This window comes from Dama dama, chromosome 19 (genome assembly GCF_033118175.1).
Source record: "Dama dama isolate Ldn47 chromosome 19, ASM3311817v1, whole genome shotgun sequence".
In the NCBI taxonomy this organism is placed as follows: Eukaryota; Metazoa; Chordata; class Mammalia; order Artiodactyla; family Cervidae; genus Dama; species Dama dama.
Genome location: NC_083699.1, coordinates 85,181,904 through 85,191,342, shown reverse-complemented (window position 1 = coordinate 85,191,342; position 9,439 = coordinate 85,181,904). Strand labels below are relative to the sequence as shown.

At 45.2% G+C, this 9,439-nt stretch overlaps 1 protein-coding gene across 1 annotated transcript in view; it reads left to right on the top strand.

Annotated features, from left to right (window-relative positions):
- The first annotated feature begins 3,415 nt into the window (after positions 1-3,415).
- Positions 3,416-9,439, top strand: part of STAG1 (STAG1 cohesin complex component) — a 504,547-nt gene continuing 498,523 nt past the window's right edge. Inside the window, exon 1 of the mRNA XM_061167655.1 lies at positions 3,416-3,634. The gene's annotated coding sequence lies outside the window, so the exon portion shown is untranslated. The remainder of the gene's footprint in view (positions 3,635-9,439) is intronic.

The following is a 9,439-nucleotide window of genomic DNA, read 5'->3' as shown; positions in this document are numbered from 1 at the left end:
AAAGGAAAAAGATGTAAGTTCAGCCAAAATTTAAAAGGAGTTCTGCCATCTAAATAGCCACAAGTTAGCTTTTTATAAGGCAAAGTTCTTCACATTGTTGGTTAATAAATGTTAACGATTTATTCTGTAAAGCATTTATATTACATCTACATGTAATTCTGTAATGCAATTAAAAATTTATAATAATAACTTTCAAATTTAGTATTTTATGTATTATATACTTTTGGACCAGATTGGCTAAGATATTTGAGTTGAAACAAAAGTCTAATAGGCATGAGCTGCTTCTTTAGACAACTAACCTACCAACCTGAATCTTCAAAGTGGGTCAGGCCTCATTTCAGGTCATTTGAAATTAATGATGAGGTAGAAATTCCAAAGGGCACCAAGAAACTTGGACTAAGCAAATGTTTGTTCTATTGATACTTTACTCCCTACCCCAAATAATACTGAAGAATCCTTAGCTCTATCCACACTAGTTCCAGGTATTCTTTTTGACATTTTTGTTCATACCTCTAACTTGAAGCTGTTAATGAAAATTGTGGTATTTGAAAACTGAGATCTTTGGACTCTTGGTTAAGAATTTCATGAAAGCAGGGGCTCCTGGGAAACATATGGTTCTGCAACAAAGTCAACTTGTTATAGGACCTATAGACTTCTCTGGTGGCTCAGAGGTAAAACATCTGCCTAAATGTGGGAGACCTGGGTTTGATCCCTGGGTTGGGAAGATCCTCTGGAGAAGGAAATGGCAACCTACTCCAGTACTCTTGCCTGGAAAATCCCACAGACGGAGGAGCCTAGTAGGCTACAGTTCATGGGGTCGCAAAGAGTCGGACATGACTAAGCGATTAAACTTAAACTTTCTACTTTATCTTGGGCTTCCCTGATAGCTCAGTTGGTGAAGAATCTGCCTGCAATGAAGGAGACCCCGGTTCGATTCCTGGGTTGGGAAGATTCGCTGGAGAAGGGATAAGCTACCCACTCCAGTATTCTTGGGCTTCCCTTTTGGCTCAGCTGGTAAACAATCCACCTGCAATGTGGGAGACCTGGGTTCCATCCTTGGGTTGGGAAGATCCCCTGGAAAAGGGAAAGGCTACCCACTCCAGTATTCTGGCCTGGAGAATTCCATGGACTACAGTCAATAGGGTTAGATGACTGAATGACTTTTACTTTATCTTATCAAATAGATAAAAGTTGAATGTATCTGATATTACAAAGCTACTAAGAGGAATCAGAAACTTGAATAAGAAAGATGCATTATTTTAAATGTTGAATTTTGCACTGGAGCTTCCTGGCAAGAAGGCTGAATATGAGGAATGCTAAGGAAAAATCAGGAACAGATAGTAATTTAAAGAGACTTTTGGAGGGCAATAATGTAGTAGAGAACACCACAGAGAGCTAAGAGCTGACCTATGGGCTGGAAGAAAGAGGAGGCACTAGCAAAGGAATACAAAGACCAGAAAACTAGGTAGGTTGTAGATTCCAGGAATTGTCTTAAAAAGAGGGGCACAGGGTTTCAAGAAGGGGATAAGGATTGGGTGTGCCAAGAAAAAGAGGATGAGAAAATGGTTGGAAGTTAGAACTTGTGTGACTTTAAAGTGTAAATTCAGTTTGCCATTATGGGTTAGATTGATAAAAGGTCAGGAATAAGGTGGAAGTGAAAGCAGAAGACTACTTCCTCTAAGAAATGTGACAGTGAAAAGAAGGTTGATATTATAGTAACTGGAGGTAGTAGTACAAATTTTTAAAAAGCCCTTGGAAACTGTTGAAAAACAGAGAAGCCAATGGCTAAGATACTGAAGATATAAGATCCTAGGAAAGTAGTGGTGGAAGGAGGAAACAGGAATGGACGACATAGGTAGTCCTGGAAGAAGCACTAATTTTGGAGAGAAGGCGAGGGGCAGAATGGGTTAATTTGGTGAGAATTTGAAAGGTCATGAACATGGCATGTCAACAAGTATTTTAAGATGGAAAGACTATCAAACTGGTATTCCATGGCTCTGATCCTTGTTATCCAGATGATTCTATCTATTAGTATGGATTGGGACTGGCACCTTAACAAGGAAAATGAGAAACAGTCTGTAGAGAATACAACAGGAATTCACCCAAAGATGAGTTAATATATATATATATATGAGTATATATATAAAGTGGGAGTGCAGTCACGACTTCATAGCCAACCAGGTAGAACTGGGGCTTCCTCCAGTGAAAAAACCACACAGTGTGACCTTTGAGAGAGAAATCAGAAATAGGGATAATTTATTGGAGACTGGCCCTTAAGACTATAAAGGAGTAGAGCGATTCTAAAGCAATACAGAAATAGAGCTGGCTGGCTACAGTAACAAGAGAATTCAGTCATAAATGGGGCTGATGACCTGGGAGATTAAGGATTCACTTTTGTATTCAAAGTTTTGAGTGGGTGAAAGATAGGAGCCACGATCAGGCAGAGGCAGGGAGGTGGGGGTCGGGGGGAGGGAAGAATAGGGAAAAGGCGACATTCAAAGGCATATTTGGTCAGGATCTCACGTTAGTCAATTGTTTCCCTTTTGGCAGCTAAACGGCTAGGATTCTCCCGTCCATTTCAGAGCTACTGAGAGTAGTCCTAGGCTGTGGAAGGAGAAATCTGATTCCAAAGCGGAGGCTACATTTTCTCAATCTACTTACATTCTTTTCTCACTAACTAGCCAATGCTGCCGCCTTATGCAAAGCCGGCACCACGGAAAGGATCTGCTTTTAGAGGCAGTGACGACGCCAGTCGGCCTGGGGCGCGGAGTGTTGCGTCTAGATGCTCGGCGAGGGAGGTCCCAAGCAGCTCTCAAAACCTTTTCACTCTCGCCCGCGAAAGCACCTCGTCAACATCACACAATAAATCGCTCGTACAATGCTAAGCTCCGAGGCCTTGGTTAACACCACGAGTGGCGGGAGCAGGGTTTTGCGTTTGCCACCCCTCCGCTTTTCTGCAGAGGCGGCAGATGAGGGCAGCAGGGCCGGGCGGGGCTGCGGGGGTGCGCTAGTCCCGCGACCTGGGGAGGGGCCGCGGTGAAGGGGCCAGGGGCGGGTTTCCCTCCCAAGTCTCGGAAAAGCTCCAAAAATGGCGGGCGGCAACTCAGCCAGCGGGGCGCGCAGGCGCCACCGCAGCCATCCTTCCGCCCGCCTCGGGCGGCCCACGAACCGTCCACAGCCCCCTCACGGAGAGGGATCCGCCGCTTGCGATTGGCTGAGCTGGGCCAGCGCTCCGTGCGGGGGCCGGGCCGCCACGCAGCGGCCACGTTTCCCGCCCCGCTGGTGCGCGTGCGCGCAATCCCCACAGGGAAGCGTTCGCGCGCGTCCCCGCCGCGGCCCCCAGCTCGCGCCTCTACTCCCTCCCCTTTCCGGGCAGGCCCGTCCCGTCAGCGAGGCAGTAAGCACCGCGGCCAGCAGAGGGCGGTCCGGACCCAAGTCTGCAGCGGCGCCATTGGCGTGTGGAAAATGCCACCAGATGGCGGGTTAGGATTGCAGCTCCGTTGAAGGCGCGGCCCCCGCTCCCGAACCCCCGGCGACCACCCCGTAACAACCCCCCCACATCGGGAATAACACACCGGAGACTTTTGGGGGGAAACTAGGTCGACGGCCGGCGGTGCCCGGATGGGCAGCTGAGGTGAGCGCGGGCGGCGGCGACGGCGGCGGGGGGCGGGAAAGAGGGGGAATGCGGCGGCAGCGGCGCGGGGGCTGGAAGCGCCGATCCAAGATGGAGGCCGGGCGAGAGCGAGAGAGCGCGAGCGGAGAGCGGGCGGGCCGGGCGCGGGCCCCGCGCGGGGGAGGGAGGCCGCGCAGGCCTGTGCGGGGCGCGGCGGTCGCCGGCCGTCCGGGCGCCAGCGGGGACGGCTGTGGGCGCGGCGGGCACCCCGGAACCCTAGTCGCTCCGCACCCCTCCCGCGGGCCCCGAAAATTGTGCCCCCGCCCGCTCGGGCACTACGGCGACGGGCGCGGAAGCCTTTGTGGCGCGCTGGGGCCCGCCGCCAAGCCCGCCCTCCGCCCCCCCCGCCCGGACTCTCGGGACTCGCCCGCGCCCGGCGGGACCGGGCCGAGGCGGGCTGGTGCGAATGCCATCCGCCGCCCTGCGTTTCTCCGGTCTTTTAGCGGCGGCGGCGTCGTCACATGACAACGAGCTCGCCTCGGCTGAGGGGCCTGGGGGTCGCTCGGCGAGGCGACCGGCCCAGGCCTCTTCTCAGTGGGGAGGAGCGGGGGGCTGGCGCCAGGGGCAGAGGGGACGTCAAAGCCGGGCTTTCCCGCTATCTGCCCTCCCCGCCCCCGACGGAGGCCTCCTTGTGAAACGTGTCCAGGCCGGAGCACTGCCCCGCTAGTTTTCCAGCCCCCCGGGAGACGAGGCCAATAAAAGTTGTTTTCCCTCCTTTCTCGGGGTGGGGGCGGGGTGAAGAGCTGGGAAACGGGAGTGCTTGGAGTTGAACCTGGGCCTCGATTGGAGAGTCCAGACTGGGTGCTTCTTGTGTGTTGTGGGGACTAAGAAATGTTCAGGTTTTAGGATTGTCACGTCACCTCGTCTACCTACATTTGAAATGTTAACCGATTCTCTTCATATTGCAGAGAATCGTGCCCCGGGAGTGTAAAGCGGGGGATGGTTTTGGACACTTATAGATTCAAAACAACGCTGTTTGTATGCGACGATAGCGAATTATTTGCTGTTAGTCGATGTTAAGATGATGTGTATAGTTTATTCTCGTGGTTGTGACTAGAAAGGAGTTTTTTTTTTCCATCTCCGCGAACGTGGTGTTTATGAAAGTATTTGACATGGCATAAAGAAACTTGTGTGATTTGTGACTTACGTGGTATTTGACTCCATCTTTTAGATTTTCATGTGCCTTTTTAAGAAAATTGCAAATTCTGATGGTGAAGCACTTAGAAAAATAAAGATTCAGAACAGTGAAAATAAAAACAACTTGTGTATTGTATTGAGTAGTGTACCTTGTACTCATACTGTATGGAAAATTTCGGGCTAAAAAAATTTGCACCAGGGAGGAAATAGCGAAAAGTTCGGGAAGGTTGTGTACTTGCTTTCAGTCTTTGAGAATAGTTGTAACACAAGTAGTTTGCTGTCTAAATAAAGTACTGGAAAAACCGACAAAGAGTTTTGCTACAATTTTTTCTTTATATTTCAAAACGTACATTAAATTTACTCCGGTGGTCTATCAATGGTCATTTTAACAACCAAGCTACTTTGATTGGAAATTCCTCAGTATCCACTTTGGTTTTGATATTCTGGCAAAACTTAGGGGTATTTAAATAGATGTGAAATATGGAAAATTGTTATTTTATTCCATATGGAAAATGTTGCTGGAATTGCTTCCTTTGAACACAGTATACAAGTACTGTTGATTTAAATGACTCTCTTAAAGCCTTAAGGGGGCTGTGGTAGGAAAAGAACCCGGGAATGAAGTTATTTTAAACTTTTCCTAGGTTTTTGATCTTTGGGGTGTCGCTCTTGCAGCCTTACTTTCCTCATCACTAAAAGGAAAATTTTTGGGTTGTATTGCTGCTGCTAAGTCGCTTCTGTTGTGTCCGACTCTTGTGTGACCCCATAGACAGCAGCCCACCAGGCTCCCCCTTCCCTGGGATTCTCCAGGCAAGAATATTGGAGTGTTGCCGTTTCCTTCTCCAAAGCACGAAAGTGAAACATGAAGTCGCTCAGTAGTGTCCGACTTACAGCAACCCATGGACCACAGCCTACCAGGCTCCTCCGTCCATGGGATTTTCCAGGCAAGAGTACTGGAGTGGGTTGCCATTGCCTTCTCCGTTGGATTGTATTACTTTTCTTTTTATGTATAGCGAGCGAGGTACCACAGATTTAGTAGCTTCAGTTCAGTCGCTCAGTCGTGTCCGACTCTCTGCCACCCCATGAACCGCAGCACACCAGGCCTCCCTGTCCATCACCGACTCCCGGAGTTGACCCAAACCCATGTTCATCGAGTCGGTGATGCCGTCCCAACCATTTCATCCTCTGTCGTCCCCTTCTCCTCCTGCCCTCAATCTTTCCCAGCATCAGGGTCTTTTCCAATGAGTCAGCTCTTCGCATCAGGTGGCCAAAGTATTGGAGTTTCAGCTTCAACATCAGTCCTTCCAATGAACACCCAGGACTGATCGATCTCCTTTAGGATGGACTGGTTGGATCTCCTTGCAGTCCAAGGGACTCTCAAGAGTCTTCTCCAACACAATTAATGTCAACAAACTTCTTTAAAAATACACCAAAACTGACATAAGATGAAACAAAATCTATGTCCAATTAAAAACAAAAAAGAATTCGAACTTACTAAAAGTCTCCCTACAAAAAAAGAAAAAAATTTAAGTCCAAACCGTATCACTGATGATTTCTACCAGTCAAGGAACACTGGACAAGTTCTTTCAGTAAGTAGAGGGAACACCTCCCATACTTTTGAGAACATCATAATCCAAATACTGAAACCTGACAAAGACATTACAACAAAAGAAAACTACAAAATAATATTGCTGATGAAAAAAAATCCCCAAATTCTAGCAGAACATTAAATATAAAAGAGATAATACACTGTGACCAGGTGAGGTTATCCTACAAATCAAGATTATTTTATCATCTGAAAATCACCAGTGGTATTTGAAAAACAGTGGTAGAATGATGAACCCTTTGTTGCTAAATTCTGGCTATTGCAAACATTTTTGTTCACATATCCCAGCATACAAGAATTTCTCTCATTAGTAATAAAAAGACAAAAACATAATTACTAGGTTAAGGTACATGTATTCTACTACTACAAAAGTCACTTTCTTTTACAAAATGACTATGTCCCTCCAAAAGTGGTAGGTTAATTTCCCCACGTTCTCACAACACTCGCTATTATCAGAATTTTTAGTATTTGCCAATCTGATGGAAGTGAAATGATTTCTTATGGTTTGGTTTTACTTTACACTCTTCCAATTACCAATGAGATTATAATTCAGCCAAGTGAAAGGGTTGCTGTAAATCGCATAGGTGAGCTGCAACCAGCATTCTTAGTTTCAAATATATGTATAATATATCAGCATGTACTATATAAAGGTTAGGTGTTACTTCCAGTGTGTGTGTTTGTACTGGATCACAACATAAAATGTTTTTGTAACTTTGGGCTTCTAGTAACTTAAAAGCCATCTATAGAGCTGTTTAATTGCAGCAAAACTCTATAGAGAAATTTGGAGGACTAACTAGTGCATCATTTAGGCTCATAGCACAAAGGAATGTATATTTATAAAGAAGGTAGGACTGACTGTCGTTTAAGCACTAACTGGCAAGAACACAGAAAAGGAAGGGGAAGAAACTTGAAAGAAGCAATAAGGTGTGAATTAGTGTACAGAGAAAAGATTCTATAAAACCAACTGGCCTATGACCTACTTAAAGCTCAATGAAAAAGAATCACATTTGTCAACAACAAGGTTTCTCTCAGCACTAAAACCCAGAAAGTTGGGATCCTGTCCTCTTGACTACCAAAATGACAGAAAACTGATCCTTTCTTCTCTGTAGACACATCCTTATTCCCACCTCAAGAATCATCTCTTTCCTAGGCTTATGCAAGAGCATCCTCTTAGTTCTCTGCCTCCTTCTTTTCCCTACAATGTCACAGTAGCAAGGATCATATAAATTCTAGAGACTTATATTTTAATTCAGCTAACAAAGATCTACCAAGCCCTGACTTTATCACCTCTCTATTAAGAAATTTAGCTATATCTCCTGAACAATTTTAACTCCTGGTTATAGTCTCTAAATCTTATTCTTAACTAAAACTGTCCTAAATGCCTTGTTCTGAAGATATTTTGCTTCTTAGACTGTGAAACCTCCAATATACCATGACCAATTTTTTCTCCCCTCTTTGTCCACCAATTGACCTTGGTTCGATCCCTGGGTAGGGAAGATCCCCTGGAGAAGGAAATGGCAACCCACTCCAGTATTCAAGCCTGAAGAATTCCATGGACAGAGGAGCCTGGTGGGCTACAGTCCATGGGGTTGCAAAGAGTAGGTTTGCAACTAACCTACTCAACATGGTTGAGCAACTAACACTTTTCAATACCTATACTCCATTTAAAATAATTATTCTTTTTCATAATTCTCTCTTCATAAGCAGCTGGACCAATCATACCACAGCAACTGTCTGATGTAATAAGTTTATGAATCTACCTGCCACTTAATAGGAGGGTGATCTTAGTCATTTAAATTTCTTAACTTCCATGAGATTCAATCTCATCCCTAAAATGAGTAAAACAATAGGTATTGAGCAATAATGAGAATTACATAATCTCCACTGCCCTTTTTTTTTGCCTTTCTATTTAACTTTTAATTTCCTCTATATGCAATAAAATCTTTTTGTAGAGGGAGGCACTTTAACTGAGGTACCAGGAAATATAAAGAGGAAAAAGCATGAAGACAAAACAAGTGTGAGTAAACTTATCAAGTGGGGTTACTGCTTTGCCTAAGTGGTCTTCTTGTACATAAAGATTCTAAATTGTAAAGATACTTCTGTCCCCATGGCAAGCAAAATTCTAACAGACCACAGTGACTCACCCTCATAAGCAAGCCTCCAGTGTGGAAGAGACCTGTGATTATAATGGGATATCACTCCTGTGATTGTTATATGGCAAATAGATTTTTGCATATGTACTTAAGGTCCCTAATCAGTTGAGTTCATCAAAAAGAAGATCATCCTGAGTAGGTCTGATCTAATTAGATCAGCTTTTAAAAGGAGTCTCCTGAGGGAGTCCAGAGGACAAAGACAGAGGAAGCCAGAGCAACTTACACTTGCTTGCCTAGATGAAAGCAAAAAGCCATGATGTGAAAATGCCTATAGGAACATGTGGTAAGGAACTGAGAAAGTCTTGCCAACAGCTAGAAAGAAGATGGTGACTCCAGTCATATAGTCACAAGGAAATTCTGCCAACAAGTAGTGAGCATGGAAGAAGGTCCTAAGTCTCAGATAAGAACTGAGCGAACACAGTCAACATCTTGATTTTTGCCAGATGAGATGTTGAACAGAAAGCCCCGCTACCAAGTACCCAGATTTCTTACTTATATAAAGTGTGAGATAATAAATAAGTGTTGTTGAAGGTACTAAATGAACTCTGCATTTAACTTATATGCAGAGTACATCATGAGAAACACTGGGCTGGATGAAGCACAAGCTGGAATCAAGACTGCCAGAAGAAATATCAATAACCTCAGATATGCAGATGACACCACCCTTATGGCAGAAAGTGAAGAACTAAAGAGCCTCTTGATGACAGTGAAAGAAGAGAGTGAAGAAGTTGGCTTAAAGCTCAACATTCAGAAAACTAAGATCATGGCATCTGGCCCCATCACTTCATGACAAAAAGATGGGGAGACAGTGGAAACAGTGGCTGATTTTATTTTTCTGGGCTTCAAAATCACTGCAGATGGTGACTGTAGCCA